Source organism: Pleurodeles waltl, chromosome 8 (assembly GCF_031143425.1).
Source record: "Pleurodeles waltl isolate 20211129_DDA chromosome 8, aPleWal1.hap1.20221129, whole genome shotgun sequence".
In the NCBI taxonomy this organism is placed as follows: domain Eukaryota; kingdom Metazoa; phylum Chordata; class Amphibia; order Caudata; family Salamandridae; genus Pleurodeles; species Pleurodeles waltl.
Window position 1 is genome coordinate 1,433,080,221 of NC_090447.1, and position 18,045 is coordinate 1,433,098,265.

Sequence of the window (18,045 nt, forward strand, 5' to 3'; positions counted from 1 at the left end):
GAAATACAAGCTCATCTTCAGATCATGCTGCAGCAAGGAGCTAACTAAATTACAAATCAGTCAACGCCAAGCTGACCAAAGATAAGGATGACCCGTGCTTCCTGATATTGTTTTCAACCATCCCACCCTCATCCACACACACAGGTCATGAATCAAGTTCACTGACAGCATCCTTTACTGGTTCTTCCTTACATGTATAACTGATACAAGTTCATTTATATGGACACCTCGATGTCCCAGATGATCTGTATCAACTGTGGAGTCCCCAGAGTTCCATCTTGCCTCTTGTCATAGAGCCCCTGAGGCCTTTACTTACCAACATGGTGACAATACACAATTCTACTTGAAAGTCTCCCCCGCTCCAGATATCCAGTGCCTCCATCACTGCCTGCACCTCCTCCAGACCTGAATGCCCAACACCTACTTGAAACTCAGCCCCAGCTAAACACAATTCCTACTTGTTGCCTAGTGTTGCAAACAATAACTAGTTCAGATCTGGTTCAACAACGGGATCCTGGATGGATATTAACCTTATCTTTTACCCACCCCCAACTCACTCTGATTCACATTGCAGCCCAACATTACCATAAAGGAACACATTGCCAAGACAACGATGATGGCCTCGAACAGATTTATCTGCTAAAGAAAGTGAAACCGCCCCTTTGTGAAGGTGACTACAAAACTGCCATTTAGGCCCTCGTACTCTTGCATGTGGATGGTGGAAAAGCCCTGTTCCATGGCTCCCAGACTCCACACTGGCCCCTTGAAGTCATCCTGCATGTCACAGCACATCTCAAGGGCCTAAAGAAGTATGACCATTTCACTCTGATAAAACTCCACTGGCTCCCCTGGCCGGCCAGCACCATTCTCAAAACCAACTTCATCATTAACAAAGACATCACGATGACCCACCCTGCCAACCTGACTGAGACGTTTGTCGCTTACAGAGGTTCTCGTCTCCTCTTTCAGCCAAGATGCCATGAGACTGGAAACAAAGATGTAGGAAAAGAACAATATCAAAGTCTCCCTCTATGCACCCCGAATTAGGAACAATGGACCAAATGTACGACGGCTAGAAATAGCGAATCGCAATTTGTAAAAAATTGTGAGTTGCTATTTCCAATGTGTGTACAAAACTGCCCTCCTCCCCCAAATACCGACTCTAAAACAAGTTGCATCGCTAACAACAAACTCACAATTTGCGAGTTGGTAACTGGTTGCTAATTGCGACTGCGGTCGCAATTAGCAACCCAGCTTTAAAAATGAATTGTAGCACAGACCTACAGTGCATCGTAGCTTGAATCCAAACACTGCAAGGGCCAACCAACGGAGGGAGAAGGCAGCAGGGGAGCACCGCCGCAAACTGAAGTTCTCTGAGAGGGTATTGTACATTCTCACAGAAGAATGCTGCAACCACCACAGTGAGCTATTTGCTCGTTGTAGGAGGCTGGCCTGGCTTATAATGGGTACCTTGTGGTACTTACACCCTGTGCCAGGTCCAGTTATCCCTTATTAGTAGAATAGAGGTGTTTCTAGCAGCTTAGGCTGATAGAAGGTAGCTATGGCAAAGAAGCTTAGGCTGAACTAGGAGACATGCAAAGCTCCTACTATACCACTTATATCATATAGCACAATATCATAAGAAAACACAATACACAGAGTTACTAAAAATAAAGGTACTTTATTTTTATGACAATATGCCAAAGTATCTCAGTGAGGACCCTCAGTTAGAAGGTAAGTAATATACACAAGTCATATGTACACAAACCCAAAACAGGTAAGTAATAGTAAGAAAAGTAATGCAAACAGTGTAGAATTACAATAGGATGCAATAAGTGAACATAGGTCTAGGGGCAACACAAACCACAAACCATATACTCCAAAAGTGGAATGCGAATCACGAATGGACCCCAGACCTATGGGAGCTTATAGAGGGTCGCTGGGACTGTAAGAAAACAGTCAGGGTGTCCAAGATACCCCACCCCAAGACCCTGAAAAGTAGGAGTAAAGTACACCTACTACCCCAATAGGACACAATAGTCGTGATAGGGGGATTCTGCAAGAACCACAAACACTAGCAAAGCACAGAAGATGGATTCCTGGACCTGACGACCTGCAAGGCAAGGGGACCAAGTCCAAGAGTTGCGATAGTGTCCGCGGGGGCAGGAGCCCAGGAAACCCTGGATGAAGGTGCAGAAGGCTGCCTCGGGGTGGAAGAAGCCAAGGATTCTGCAACAACGAAAAGGATTAGGAACTTCTCCTTTGGATGGAAGATGTCCCACGGCGTGCTGGATGTTGCAGAAGTGTTTCCACGCAGAAATACCGCAAACAAGCCTTGCTAGCTGTGAGGGTCGTGGTAGAGGTTTTTGGGTGCTGCTGGGGACCAGGAAGGACCAGGATGTCGCCCCTTAGAGAGCCCCCACAGAAGCAGGCAGCACCCGCAGAAGTACCGGAGCAGGCATTTAGAAGATTTGTGAACCGGAGTCCACACAGAGTACAGAGGAGGGTCCCACGACGTCAGAGTCCAACTCAGAGGATTGAGCACTGCAGGACAGAGTGCTGGGGACCCAGGCTAGGCTGTGCACAAAGGAATCCTTGGAGAAGTGCACAAAAGCCAGAGCAGCTGCAAATCACGCAATACACAGGTTTGCAGTCTAGCGTGGGGAGGCAAGGACTTACCTCCACCGAACTTGGACTAAAGGATCACTGGACTGTGGGGGTCACTTGGATAAAGTTCCTGTGTTCCAGGGACCACGCTCGTCGAGATGAGAGGGGACCCATAGGACTGGTGATGCAGAAGTTTGGTGCCTGCGTTAGCAGAGGGAAGACTCAGTCAACCCACAGGAGATTTCTTCGGGATTTCCAGTGCAGGGTGAAGGCAGACAGCCCTCAGAGCATGCACCACCCGGAAGAAGTTGAGAAAGCCGGCAGGATTAGGCGCTACAATGTTGCTGGTAGTCGTCTTGCTACTTTGTTGCGGTTTTGCAGGTGTCCTGGAGCAGTCAGCGGTCGATCCTTGGCAGAAGTCGAAGATGGAAGTGCAGAGGAACTCTGGTGAGCTCTTGCATTCGTTATCTGAAGAATACCCCAGAGGAGAGACCCTAAATAGCCAGAAAAGGAGGTTTGGCTACCAAGAAAGGAGGATTGGCTACCAAGAGAGGTAAGAGCCTATCAGAGGGGGTCTCTGATGTCACCTGCTGGCACTGGCCACTCATAGCAGTCCAGTGTGCCCCCAACACCTCTGTTTCCAAGATGGCAGAGGTCTGGGACACACTGGAGGAGCTCTGGGCACCTCCCCTGGGAGGTACTGGTCAGGGGAGTGGTCACTCCCCTTTCCTTTGTCTAATTTTGCGCGAGAGCAGGGCTGGGGGATCCCTGAACCGGTGTAGACTGGCTTATGCAGAGATGGGCACCATCTGTGCCCATCAAAGCATTTCCAGAGGCTGGGGGAGGCTACTCCTCCCCAGCCCTTCACACCTATTTCCAAAGGGAGAGGGTGTAACACCCTCTCTCAGAGGAAATCCTTTGTTCTGCCTTCCTGGGCTGGGGCTGCCCAGACCCCAGGAGGGCAAAATCCTGTCTGAGGAGTTGGCAGCAGCTGCAGTGAAAACCCCTGAAAGGCAGTTTGCAGTACCCGGGTTCTGTGCTAGAGACCCGGGGGATCATGGAATTGTCACCCCCAATACCAGAATGGTATTGGGGTGACAATTCCATGATCTTAGACCTGTTACATGGCCATGTTCGGAGTTACCATTGTGACGCTATACATAGGTAGTGACCTATGTATAGTGCACGTGTGTAATGGTGTCCCTGCACTCACAAAGTCCGGGGAAATTGCCCTGAACGATGTGGGGACAACTTGGCTAGTGCCAGGGTGCCCACACACTAAGTAACTTGGCACCCAACCTTCACCAAGTAAGAGTTAGACATATAGGTGACTTATAAGTTACTTATGTGCAGTGTAAAATGGCTGTGAAATAACGTGGACGTTATTTCACTCAGGCTGCAGTGGCAGGCCTGTGTAAGAATTGCCTGAGCTCCCTATGGGTGGCAAAAGAAATGCTGCAGCCCATAGGGATCTCCTGGAACCCCAATACCCTGGGTACCTAAGTACCATATACAAGGGAATTATATGGTTATACCATTGTGCCAATGAGAATTGGTAAATTTAGTCACCAGCCTGCAGTGACAAATTTAGAAAGCAGAGAGAGCATAAACACTAGGTTCTGGTTAGCAGAGCCTTAGTGATACAGTTAGGCACCAAACAGGGAACACATTCAGGGCACATACTATGAGCACTGGGGTCCTGCCTAGCAGGATCCCAGTGACACAAGGGCTAAAACAAACATACATTCAGTGAAAATGGGGGTAACATGCCAAGCAAGATGATACTTTCCTACACTCGTCTTTCTCAGACTGTCCCAGTGTCTGACGAACGTCAAATCTGGAAGGAGAAGCAGCTGAGAATCAATGCCCTGGGTGTGGCAGACAGGTTCATAGAGGAGATAAAGAAAAGGTGGTACAACCTGCACTCTCAGGCCAAGGAGAGGGTGGTAGCAAAGCTGTGAGATGTCCGGGGAATAGGAGGATGCCCATCCAGTGTCCCCCCACCCTCATCTGCGGAGGCCATGGTAGAATTCACACTGGAGCCAGAGGCAGTGTGCAGTTTTGGGTCCCTCGACACGTCTTCACCCCCACCAACCACTGGTAAGTGCAATATACCTACAATTCCAGCATTCAGACCATAACCCTGTTGTCCACATACATGCAACACACCCTCACCCAGAATTGTTGGGATGGTCCATGTAGATGAACACAATTTCACACCTGGTGCATTATGGGACATGTAGTCATGGTCATAAATAGTGCTGTTTCTGTCAGACAGTAGCCGAATAATGTAGTACAACCAATGAGCCAATGTTTCACACATGGATTTTATTCATCTCCCCATTTACCACATAGAAATACCTGGGGAACAACAGGAAAGGGACGATGACGAGGGAGAGGAGCAGGACCAGTCCCAGATGGAGGAAATAGCAGGGTGAGGTGCCCCTGAAACTTCACAAGTCTGCCAATGCAGCATTCAGCTCACCACAGGCATCTGCAATTGAGGTTCCAGATGTTGAATGGCAATCCACTCCTCAATACATTCCTATCACCAGGGTCTGACTGCTGCGCCCAACTCAACAGGTATGTAGGCGCCAGCAGGCTAGGCAGGCCTCTCGCTTCCAGCAGGATTCAGCAACCAGGTAGAGTTTAGCAGAATAGAACAGGTCATGCTGCAAGTTCAGAGCCTGTAGCAAAAACAAATCTGGTTGATTAACTAACTCAGAGATTTTTAAACTTCACCCAGCAGATGTTTGATAAGCAGGCCCCTCTGGATGCCTAATTTGATATCCTCAGATGGGCTATTGGACAACCCTGCACAGAGCTGTCGGAGGAGAGATGCCAGCTAAGGTGCTGGGAGCACAGCCGAGCTACCAGATTGAGGCAATGACCAGGGCAATTGGGAGGCTAGCGCAGGCTACCAGATGCACCCTGGCCGTGCTGGTAGAGATGATGGGCCACTACAGTGGTGATGACGCACAAGGCCTGCAACAGATCTCTGCAGCTGTGGAGGTATTCCAGACAGCCAGCATTGCGAGTGGGGCTACTGGTGAAGCACCAGAAAGTGAGGTGTCCAGCCTGAGTAGTGTGCCTGCTGCAGACACCCGTGGGCTTCATAGGAGCAGCAGTAGTCAACCTGCACTTTCAACAGGCAGCACCCTGCATGCCGGACGTACTTCACAGAAGTAACACATGTGCAACAATTTGTCACGTTTCTTATGATGGACAGGGTATCCATCCTTGTTATTGTGTACCCTGACATTAAAGGGTTGACTATTTAAAAAAATATATATATATATGTTTTGTCTTTCATGGCGGGTATTGTGTACATGTGGTTTTCTTACCATGCAAAATAATGTCTTTCTATGTGTTCCCTGTGCCTTCTCCCCTCTGCTGCTCTGCTTTCTTCGACTGGCTATTGGGCAGGTAGAGCAGGGTCATCATCCTTAGAGTCTGATCTGGATACCTCTATGTGTAAGCCGGACTTGTAGGCAATGTTTTGAAGTATTGCGGAGGTTGCCACAATCTTGCACACAGTTTCAGGAACATACTGCAAGGCTCTCCCACTCTTGTGAAGGCACCGGAAGTGCGATTTCAGGAGGCCAAACGTACTTTCTATGACAGACCTGATGCGCCTATGTGCCATGTTGTAGCGCATTTCATGGCGATTGTTGGAGGACAAGTAGGGTGTCAGAATCCATGGCCGCAGGGCATACGCACTGTAACCTGGTGAGACACATATGAGGGTGAGACAACATACAGAGAAATTATTGTACCACAAGATTTTACTGTGAACCTTACATTCCAGTACTTTAGTAGGTATCCTTTGTTAAGTTCCCCTCGCTCTAGTCACTGGTATATACCACTGTGGCTGAATATATAGGAGTCATGTTTGGTGCCTGGATATTTGGCCACAATGTCTGTGATGATGTTCTGTGCATTGCAAACAACTTGTATGTTCATGGAACAATTGCTTTATATGTATTCCACGCAGGTTGGGGGACATATGGGCACATGGATCCCGTCTATGCACTCAAAGACCTGTGGGAATCTGTCTATACGGTAGAATTGTGTTTTTGTATATTGCATCTCCAAATCATCCCTGGGCAGGTAGATGTGATGGTGTATGTGGTGGAGCACATCTAGGAAATTGTTGAAATAACGTGACATCGCACCCTGCGACACCCCTCCAGCCATTGCTAAGACATGTTGGTAACTACCACTGGCCAATAGGTGGAGGGAGCACAAGACCTGGACATGGGTGGGGATTGCATTTCTCCGCTGTGTACTGCTCTCAAGGTGTGACTTTAAGGTGGCTATTAACTCCAGAATCACATTGCTTCTCAGCCTGTATTGCTCAGAAATCTCCTCCTTTCTCTTCTCAAACAGGGTCAGCCTTACTCTGAATGTCTTGGCCGTTGTGGAAGTTTCTGATGCATTCTGGGGGTGATTTTATAGGTCGTCTCAGTTACCACCTGTTTTGAATTGGTGGTAAATTGCATGTGCAAATAGGCCATTTTGCTACTAATCGCAAATTGCAACTCATTTGTGAATGTAGTTCTGCGAATCTCAATTAGGGATTCTCTAATTGCGACTCACAAAATCCGGTACTATTTTTTGCAAGTCGCAAAACGCTTGCATCGCTAATTTGGCTTTGAGAATGTTTGTCACACATCGCGTACAGCTGTTTTTGCATTCGCAAATCAGATTGCGACCAATTTGTGAATCACAAATGGGTCGAATACCGGGACCAATATCCCTGTATCCGATCCATCTTGATTGCCCCAACCCTGCTCTAGTAACATAGAACATACTAGAAACAGACAAAGCAGCAGTGCCTGAAGTACTACAAGTTGGATAGACCTACATTCAGAAAAATAAATAATGTGGCCTACAGTATGTCTTTTAAGTTGAACTAGAGCCCATGAATTTGCGGAAACAGGTCTGGAAGGATTCTGTTTTAACGGGAAATAAAACACAAAAATGTTCTAATGAGGTATCCCCCGTTGCCATGGCTGGAGCCTCTTTCTAGTTTTCTCACCTCTCTCTAAACCATGATGTGCAGTTTTCCATTTTGTTTCTACATAAGATGTATGTGAGTGTGACTTTTTCCCTTCTAGACAAGATGTATGCGAGTATAATGACTGGTCATTAGCGTTTCCCTGTTTTAATGCGTTTACAGAAATGAGTTGTGTTGGAACATGTTTTAATGGTTTCCTTCCCTACACTGCTCAGTCAGTGTGATTTTGGAACCGGAGTTGTGTGGGGCACAGTGCATGGGTACTACTCAGTTGGTCAGTGGGCAGAGAGTGGTTGAGCAGGATGGATGCTGCCCCTGGTGATACACTCGACTTCCCCTATTTTAACCCTTTATACTGTTAATAAAATAGTCTGCAGTTATGTATCAGGTTTTGTCCTGATCGCCACTTACATAGGGAAACTTCTGTTACCACTCTGCGCTTCGCCTGAGATGAAACAGACCCCCTGTCACGGAGACAAAGCACAGATCCAGACCCTAAATCTATACAACTCTCTATTACACTACAACCCCGAGTTTTGGGCTAAGCAGGCCAGAAAGGGTGCTGCCTGGATTAGCCATAAATGCACACAGAAAGAACAAGCAACAAACTAATCTACAAACCGAGTAGGAAACTCCCTAATAAAACAACCTTCTCACAGCCAAGGAAAATACAGATGGCTCTCACAGAAAGAGCAAATTACAAACTCTCTCTCCCTTATCTCAGTTGCATGCCTCAAACATTCCATCAGAACTTACACATGCTGTCCTAGTTGTGAACATTTATTTTGTTGCTACTAAACAACGCTGATCTCAGCAACAAGAGATGAAGGAGAATATCACAACTTACAAATACCTGATACATCAGCACAGATCAGTGCAAGTAAACTCGCCCAGGCAGTTTATGTGATTCAGCCCCATGTTGGTACTGGACTGGCACATGCGTTTTCAGAGCACAGTGGGGACTGAGCTGCCAGTAGAGGGTTTCACTCTGGACTCTATCCAGAATGGGATGTGGTAAAAAATGATTCTCAGAATGACAATAGATGATATGGAAGGGAAGTATTTATATACAAACAGACACACAAATTACAGTAGCTTTAGCATTGTCAACAAGCATTGGCAAATCCAGTAGGTCTGGCGTTGGCCTCCAGCCTTTTGGCAACTCTTGTTTTGTTTTGTTTTGTTTTGGCTTTTGTTAAACGTTACTATTTTGGAAAGTGCCTGGCCCCCATCATCTAAATAAAAACATTAGCTAATGGCAAAAATGTTTTTTGCGGTTTAAAAAAAACACATTACCATATTACTCCATGTCACTGAAGGGAACTACTTTGTGCGTGGATGTGTTCCTTGTGAAAGGACAACATGCCATAACTCGGAGTGAATTAAGCCAATGGCTAAAGTGGGCTAAAGCGATTGCCCTTTGAGACATACTGGATAGGATGGAAGAAAAGTGTGAATGACACAACCACATACTAATGGATGAAGTCCGGCTAAAAAACCCTATAGGTAACTATGTTATGCATATAGTTTTAGCAAAACCAATAGGTCTTGACTAACACAGACCTAAAAAAAGCCTCTTGTCTTTGAGAAAGAAGCAAGAAAGAAGCAAGGAAAAACAAAAGAAAGAACAAAATAAATAAAGAAAATAAGAAGGCAATAAAGAAAAAGGAGAGAAAGAAGGCAAGAGAGAAAGAATGAACAAAATGTCAAGAAAGAAAAAAATGACAAGAAGGAAAGCTAGAAGGAAAGAATGAAAGAAAAAGAAAGAAGGAATGAAATAAAGAAAGGTTGCATTACAGATTGGGGTGGCTTACTCAGAGTCAACTCACTGAGCTATCTCAGCAGCACACAAAGGTAGCACTGACTCCACTGAGATGAGCTATCAACCTGGCTCATGAAATTATACATAATTACGCTCTTAATGAGTTAACTCATCAGCTTCAAAGGTATCTGTGATTATATTCCATATTAACTATTTTACCGCCACATTAAGATAATTGTAATTCAAGAATCAGATACTGAATGAAGCACCTGTAAATTTCTTATTTTTTAAGGGGCACAGTAGAAAATATTGAATACTAACTCCAAAATGACACCGCACCTATGTTTAAATAAAATGAAGATGTTACAACTGTGCTGCAAACACAATTAAGGAGTGTTTTCTTCCTGGACAAATTTTATTAAAGGACCATTGGCGCAACTGAGTCCATGATAAATGTGTTCTGCAATATTATCTGCTTATTAATTAACATTCTTAAGCTTTTGGTTTGTGTGTCATATTGGAATAGATAGACATAATTACACTTAATTATGTGCAAGGTAAAAAGAGGACAACTTAATACAGAACAGTTTTATGTGGATATAATCTGGTATGCTGAGAAATTGCAGGATTCAGATAAACAAAGGCCACTCCAGAAGGAATTTAGAACAGCAGTGGTAGAAGACAGGAACTGATAAAGCTGGAATATGTCCTGTGTTCACATGCAAGGTGTCTTGTTATTACATCAGTTTCTAAATATAAAGACAATGCTAAAGTAATGATAAAGTAAGAACAAAAAAAGGTTGCACTGAAGGGAACTACCTTGTGTGTGGATGTGCTCCTTGCGAAAGTGCAAAATGCAGTCAATCAAAGTGAAGTTAAACAGCGATACAGTAGGCTGACCCATGGCCCCATATTGTATGCCCTAGAGGCAGAAGCAAAATGTGAATGACAAAACAGACCAATGGATGATGAGGATTAGCTTAAAAGCCTCTATAGGTAAACATATTGTACATATAAAATTAGTCAAATCAAAAGGTCAAAGCTAACGCCAGACCTAAGCGTGTATCTTGCCTGCCTTAAAACTGTTTGGTCAAATTCAGAGCAAAAGTAATACAAAGATAAGCTTTAACGTACAACACTGATACACAGTTAGCAAGCCCCTGCTGTCAATTCACTATGCTCTGCCATAACAGGAACCACTACTCACCCCACCAGCAGTCATGCCACACATGTTCAGCACACAAAGGCCTACCTGAAATCCTCCATTATTTCTGCTACATTGACATACTGCTGCACTGTTCACCGACCCTCCACCTGATAGCGAACTCAACACAGTTAAAGAACATTTTATATTTGATTGCTGCTGGACTTGAAATAGAAAATACAGTGGTGCACAAGGAAATACAGTGATGCACAACTCTACCCTAGCACATCTCACGCGTTCTTTCCCTTAATGCAGTCCACCCTTTCCCATCCACTATAGCTGTGCTCACCACATGACGACACCCAGACGGTTACAGTCACGTTTCCACATGGAAAGAAGCATAGGAGGTGGTCAGCCAAAAAAGGAAAAAAATTACAGTACAAGCAAGCACTTCAGGGTCGAACTCGAACGCGGGCAAAATCAATAAACCTGTCTGCTTTAAACTGAAATATAAACAATTCAAACATTTTAATACTGCATCTAATTTTCAGACAGCAAAACACTGCCATAATTGCATAATAAACGTTACAACTGTATTGGCTGGAGAGGCACTCCTTCACATCTCGGCGCCCAGCGCTTCGTGTGTGGGTGGAGATAGTAAAGGAAAACAAGCATTGGCAAAGCCAATAGATCTCGCCTAGTCAAGAGCTATTGACTTTGGCAATGTGTTTTGTCACACTGTACACCAGTGTGGCTGGTATCTAGCATATCTAAAAGTTAATACCGTGGAGTGTCGTAGAGTGGACTTGTAGGAGTGGCATAGAGTGGAGTAGGGGGGAGTAGAGTATGCTAGAGTTGAGGATAGGGGAGTAGAGTTCAGTGGCAGAGTTATAGAGTGGGGTGGAATAGGGTGGAATGGATTGAGGTAGTGGGTTGGATTGCATTGGAGTAGAGTGGGGTGGATTAGATGGGGCAGAGTGGGATGATTGAGTGAGTGGGGCGGATTGGAGTGGGGTGGACTGAATTGGGGTGGATTTGAGTGGGGTGGGTAAGATTCGATTGGGGTGGGTGGTTTGGATTGGATTGATAGGTCTGGGGTTGGGTGGATTGGACTGGAGTGAGGTGGATTGGAGTGGGGCGGGGTGGATTAGATTGGACTAGAGTGGGGTGGATTGTATTGGAGTGGGTGGACTGGATTCATTGTATTGGAGTGGGGTGGATTGGATTTGAGTGGGATGGGTAGATTGGATTGGGATAGAGTGATGGATCAGAGTGAGTGGGGTTGAATGGAGTGGGATGGATTGAAACAAAGTGGGGTGGATTGGATTGTGGTGTGGTGTGCTGAAGTGGGATGGACTGGATTGCAGTAGGGTGGATTGGATTGGAGTGGGATAGATTGCATTGAATTGGGGTGGATTGAAGTGGGGTGGATAGATGGATATGGATGGATTGGAGTGGGGTGGACAGAACCCGGGTGGGGTGGATTGAGGTGAAGTGGAATGTAGTGGGGTGGAGTGGATTGGCATGGGGTGGATTGGAGAGGCTGGATGGATTGGATTGAAGTGCGATGGACTTAACTGGGACGGGGTGGGGTGTATTGGATTGGGGTGGATTGGAGAGGAGTTGGGTAGATTGGAGTGGGGTGAAGTGGATAAAATAAGTGGGGTGGATTAGGGTGGGGTGCACTGGAGGGGGGATTTGATTGAAATGGTGTGGATTAAATAGGGGGGTGTGGGGTGAATTGTGATCAGATTGAGGTGGAATGGATTGGGGTGGGGTGGAATGGAGTGGATTGGAGTAAGGTGGATTGGATTGAGCTGGGCAGATTGGATTAAGTGGGGTGGATTAGAGTGCGGTGGGGTGGATTAGGATAGGTGAGATGGGGTGGATTGGACTGTGTGGACAGACTTGAGTGTGGCAGATTGTTTTGAATTGGAATGGGGCAAATTGTATTAGGGTGAATTGGAGTGGGGTGGATTGGGTTGGTGTAGGGTGGATTGGAGGGCAGTCGGGTGGTTTGGATGAGAGTCAGTGGAATGTAGTGGGGTGAATTGGGGTGAGTGGGTGGTTTATATTGGGGTGAGGTGAATTGGATTGAAGTGGGGTTTGTTTTGGTTTGGAGTAGGGCAGATTGTAGTGCGACGGATTGGAGTGGGACAGATTGTTTTAGATTAGAGTGGGGCATACTGGAGTGGGGTGGATTGGAGTGTGGCAGATTGTTTTGGATTGGAGTGGGGCAGATTGGAGAGAGGTGGGTTTGAGTGGGGTAGATTGTTTAAATTGGAGTGGGACAGATTGTTTTGGATTGCAGTGGGACAGATTGTTATAGATTACAGTGGGACAGATTGTTTTAGATTGGAGTGCAGAAGGGCAGATTGCTTTGGATTGAGCAGATTGGAGTGGGGAAGATTGCTTTAGATTGGAGTGGTGCAGACTGGAGTGGGATAGATGTAAGTGGGACATATTGTTTTGAATTGGGGTGTGGGAGATTGTTTTGGATTGGAGGTGGGCAGATTGTTTTGGTGTGGTGTAGGTTGTTTTGGATTGGAGTGGGTGAACTAGAGTGGGGCAGAATAGACTGGGGTTGGGTGGGAGGATTGGAGTGGGTTGGGGTGGATTGGTGTCGGGTGAGGTGGGATGAATTGGGTAGATTGTAGTCGGGCAGAAATGGAGTGGTGTGCATTGAGGTGTTCTGCGCGATTATGTGTTAAAACATAATTTCAGGAATTCCACTTAAAGTAACAATGTCACTTTGGAATATTTAGAACAAGATAATTGTCATCTTTTGAGAACAGCGTGCACGAGCAAAAACAAAAGAAAACAGGAGTGCAAAGTAAGAAAAGACGACTTGGCAAAAAATAAGAAAGTTAGATATAAAAAATAAAACTTTGCAATTTTGTTTGTCCTGCTGGACATGTTTTTGCCAGTCTCAAGCCTTCTGTCTGCAAGGCACTAGAAGTTAAAAAGAAAAAAATAGTACCTCAGTCACATCGGGAGCAGCGGACTGGAACTGATCCCGATGTATGCTTGAAACCAAAACGATGTCAGGCCTTCAGTGATGAATTATGAGGCTGTAAAGAATGCCAGGCAAGCCAACAAATAGTAAGTGACAGCCGGGCTCCAAGCCCTTTACTGTACACAACAGAGTCTTGCAAACGAGACGCATGAGCTAGCACATGCACTCACAGGATTGACCCTAAAAAGTGTACTCACACATCAAAGGGAGCCAGCTGGTGAAGTTGGTAGACTCACTTCCCCATGCTGTATGTTGTGGTAGGTGGAAGCAAATTGTAAATGACATGATAACAGACCAGTGGATGAAGTGGGTTTTCAGAAAGCCCATACATTTTGTTTATATATATTTTTTAAGATTTTTGTGGAAAAACAAAAGGTCTTGGTTAATGCCAGACCTAAAATATCTGTGCCATTGATTTTTCGTTTCCTATTTGACTTTTCAGCACCACGATGTTTGATGTGCATGTAAGGAGCTCATGATGAGCTACTTTTGACTCAGACTTCTTTTAAGTACATTTGTGTAAAGCCACTAGAATTCTGCAAGACTTTGGTGCAAAACCATCAGATTAATAGATCTTTTTATGTTCAGCTTTAGCCTTTAATTTCAGTGTACATGCATTCAGAGAGAAAAAACACACAGAAATGGCCTTTGGGTTGGCCTCTTCAGATACTGCAAATCCGTATTTGATTGGCCCCGAGTTATTTTGCTTTGCACAAAGGGAAGGGTGGACGTTTGGATTTGCACATTTTTGTATCAGCCCGGATCAGTCATTCCTTATTGGACGTATCATTAACATTTTGGATCAGTCCACTGGATAGCATACAAAAAGGGGGATATGGGTTAGTGCCCTTAACATATCGGTGCATGGAAAAAGTCATGCACATTTTGGATCAGCCCTCCAGCCACTGCTTTGTTGGAGTGTCCTTCAGATGGGGAGATGTGGCCTAGTAACTAGAGCTGTCAGCTTTGAAACATGGTAATCCAGGTTCGAAACCCAGTGCTTGACTTAACATTGTGTGATTCTTGGCAAATCAGTTAATTTTCCTGTGTCTAGAAATGTGAAATGTCATGTGTGAATTGTATTTGTTTAGCCCCCACTTGATGTACATGATCTTGTAGTTTGCTTCCCCTTCCCCAGGTTATGTACAGCGCTCTGTTGTTTCAGAGCTGGATCGTGATGTATAAATACTAATAAATACATTCACATTCTGGATCACCACACAGAACACACCAAAGAGATGATTCCCAGGTGCAGTGTCCCTTGGAGTCTCCATCCTTTCTCTTCCACTGGTTGACACCCGCTCCCTCTCAGCCAGTGCTGTCCTCTATGAACTTGATAGGACGTGGTGAGTTAACAGGGCTCTGACATGGTCCCTCAGGTGGAAGGAACCACAAGCTGCTGCTGTCTCCCCACGACAACCCCAGCATTTATGTAGGGAGCAATGCACTTTAATAGTGCCTGAAAGTGCTCCCATCCGTAGTCCATGACACTGCCATCTTTAGTGACTGAATGAGCAGTCATCTGTAGTATCTTATATCACCTTCACCTATATTTTCTGAGAACGTAACCCATGTGTATTGTCGGAGAGTGCTAAAGTCTGTGGAGCCTGAGAGCGCTGCCATCTGTAGTGCCTGAGAATGAGGTCATCTGTAATATGTGAGTCAATCTGTGTAGGGTGCTCCCCGTAACCCAACGAGAACTGATAGTAAACTAATACTAAATTATATTACTGTATTCTCACTTGGGCATAGATGAACACCTTGCTTACCTTCCGTAACTCTCTTCCTGGTGGATACTCTATTTATCTGCCTATTCCTCAGCTTAGATTATTCCACAGGCACCAGACTGAATCTGGAGAATTTTGTAGCAGTGCTCCAGCACATCAATAGGTGGTGTCTGGAGGCTCCATACTGACTCCATACGGCCCTGGGTGCTGTCGTCACTTCCATGTTGTTTCTTTTTCCATGCATTCAGACAGGGAGTGTAAACCATTGTTTATAAAATTATGCAGATTACTAACTTTGGACCTAATTAGATTAGTTAATGCATATGGTGCTAGAACTCCTGAATTTGAATCAGGTCTGGAATGATTCTGTTTTAACAGGAGTAAAACAAAAATGTTCTACTAAGGTGACCCCTGTAGCCATGGCTGGAGCCTCTTTGTAGTTTTCTCACCTCCCTCTAAACCATGATGTACAGTTTTCTTTTGTGTTTCTTTATAAGATGTATGTGAGTGTGACTTTTTCCTTCTAGATAAGATGTATGCAAAGGTAATTCGTGTTTCACTGTCTTCACATTTATATTTTTCAATGGATTTACAGAAAGGAGGTGTGCTGTAACATGTTTAATGGTTTGTTCCCTACACTGCTCAGCCAGTGTGATTTTGGGACCAATGTTGTGTGGGCCACAGTGTATGGGTACTAAGCAGCAGGTCAGTGGGCAGACAGTGGTTGAGCAGTCCAACATCTGGGGGATATTCTAAGATTAGGAACCAGTGTACAAAAATATACATCAAAATTTAGAAATGTATTAGGTATGTGCCACCCAATGTATCACTGCTCACAAAAACGACTTCAAAAAAGTTTTATTTTGACAGTTCCTTAAATTAAACCATATATGCAAGTCTTTAATAAAGGAAGATAAGCACTGGAGTTTATGAACTAACAATTAAAATTATCTTTCATACAGAGTAACAAATGTCGGTGCCTCAAATAGTAAGAGGGAGCTAAAGAACACATTCCTGCATCTCTTAACAACCTCTACCAGTAAGATAGGGAACAAAGCTTTCTGCCAACTGAGCCTCCTACCTTGGTCTTGTGGAATCAGCCCAAACACACCTGGGGTCAGGTTCAAAATCCCTATGGCAGGAATAACCATTCTAGCTTCAATAGCATTATGGTCGCTAAACAATTGGTCACGAATTAGCTCCTTGGTAAAGCACTCAGCAAAACAATTGGAAATAAAGATGTAATCAATTATAGTCCATTTCCCCATTTCCCATTTTGTCTAAATCACAACTTGCCACTCTCTCCAACATATTGCAGAGGCCGGCACGCCTCACTTTGGTCACCAGCAGTTTGTCTCTAGGGTCCAGGGGCTCTCCAGGCAATACCCCTTCTTCCATAAGGAGGGGATCTGCGTCCAGAGGGACTAATCCTATTTTAGCATTAAAATCCCCGCTATATGGACATTGAAACAGTCCAACCCTTCATTGAAAGTGACTCCTGTGCCCATGTTTCTTGAAGTAATATGATGTCATACTGGGAGATAAACGTAATCCACATAAGGGTCAGAGATTTTATTCCATAGACTTGCACAGTTCCACGAAAGGAAACTAAGTTTACTGGTTGCACATGTGGGATTACCCTCCTGAGGGCCGCATACTTCTGACTTAACCTTAGTTGGAACCCCCGCATAGGGCCAGTAATAATTTGTCAGTTGATTTCACCGAGGTCAGACAGAGGGGTGAACCTGTTTCTGGTGGGTATCGTGAGAGCGTAGCACAGCCCTGATCTCTTCTCCAGATAATTAAAACCCCTAGTTGACGTTGGGGTGGTAGGCTTATAGAAAAATCCTAGTGGCAAAATTCTAATGCCAGGTCCCATCATAAAAGGTTGCCTGGCACTGAAAAGCAATCTCCCCACCATATCCAGGGTTCTACAAATAATCACCACACAGTCACCCTCCATGGACTTAATCCTAGGACCAACAACTCTCCGCACAAATAGTATATTCCTGGATTCCATCAGGTGAAAAGTTGTATTTTGGCTCAGCCAATGATAAACCTTATTCTGTAGGTTTTCCGTTGTCTCAACTTGAGGGGGAACTCCGGCTTATACTGCCACATATGGGCAACACTGAGGTGGCAAATTCAAGTGTGGCAATCTTCCAGATGGCACATTTTGAGAATACTTGCCACTGTAATTTCTAGGGACCCCTTCTGTGGGTTGCCCCTGGTTCACCATATCCATCCCAGCCTCACGGGAGAAGGGGCCCCTAATAATACCTAATGAAGACCCGCAGTACAAGATAGGGTGGACTGAACACCTGATAGGACTAAGGGCAAAACTCCAGAGAAAGAACGGCCCCCCTCTCTAAGCTCTGGTTTACTGACATCCTCCTCCCCGCAAGCGACTATCTTCGCGCCTTCTTTCCTACAACACAGGGGTCACATGAGTGGTCATGGCAGGATCTGGCCTGTTGTGGGTGGAGATCAATGTCTCCAATTTAGATAAACTTTCTAGAACTGGAGCCAGACACTGCTCAACAATGTGTTTACATTTATCCATAATATTATCCCACTCCTGGCTGCCACTCGGGGCCCACATCTTGCTGATCATAAAACCTCTTCTCTCCGATTGCTTGGGCTGTCACTTCCCTTTTACTGCCAGGGCACTCGCTTTGGTTATTCGGGGGTCTGGGCTAATGAGTCCTCAAAATGCTCCATCCCAAATACTACCTCTCTTGGGTGGGTGTCATCAAGGAGTCCCAAGGG